Consider the following 930-nt stretch of genomic DNA (forward strand, 5'->3'; position numbering starts at 1 on the left):
AATGAAAGGATGTTGAAGTGTTTGTATCACTGAAACCTATTGATTGTGGAATAAGCATTGTACCACTGGTCAAGGTTGACCACCTTTTGTTTTATTGTATCCCATTATTCTAATGTCATTACTCGCTGACAGACTATTTACACTATAGAGACAAAACGGGTCTTTACATGTGTCAGATATGGAAAGTAGTTTCCGTCCTTCCTATTGTGTATGTGTCAGTGCAGAAGTACCTCTTATACACGCACAGTTGCACACACACAAATACAGCATAAACCAAGGTTAAAATGGCTGTGCTAGCCTACCGGTCCCTGGAACGTCATTTATGTTTGTTGAAAGTCACACTCTAACTCAGATAACCCGTATGAAATGGAGATAAGGGGACAGTATTATCACTCTTTCTTGCCCCTCTGTTTCTGGCATGAAGGATACTTCAAAAGGCAGCTGGTCTGTCTGTGGTTCAGAAGGAAAGAGAGAGGACGACACAAGCCCAGCTTGTCTTTGAATAGCAGGTGCACCTTTCCCTTTATTCTGGGCCTGAATGAGGAATGATGGAAAAAGCAAAAGATCAAAGTCTGTTTTCACTATGTCTGCTTCAACACAGCAGAGGCTAGATCGAGAAACAAATTTTCATTTGAAAACAGTCAATAGTTGGGCTGTTTGTGTGTAAGCGTGTATGTGTGTGTGTGTGTGTGTGTGTGTGTGTGTGTGTGATATTGGAGTTGATTCTAGTAAAAGCACTGACACAACCCCATTTCAAATAGCAGGCTTTTGTCCAAACCAAAAATGGTCCTCTCTTTCACACACTAGTCTGTTTTGCCAAGGAGGATTAATAAACATGACAGCCCCTCTTTGAAAATCACAATGCCTTCTGTTGAAACCTCACTGGCCAAGCTCTCTCCATGAAAGACTGTGGGTTCAAGGGTTGCAAGG

The sequence above is a fragment of the Pholis gunnellus genome (assembly GCF_910591455.1).
Source record: "Pholis gunnellus genome assembly, chromosome: 8".
NCBI classification, from domain to species: Eukaryota; Metazoa; Chordata; class Actinopteri; order Perciformes; family Pholidae; genus Pholis; species Pholis gunnellus.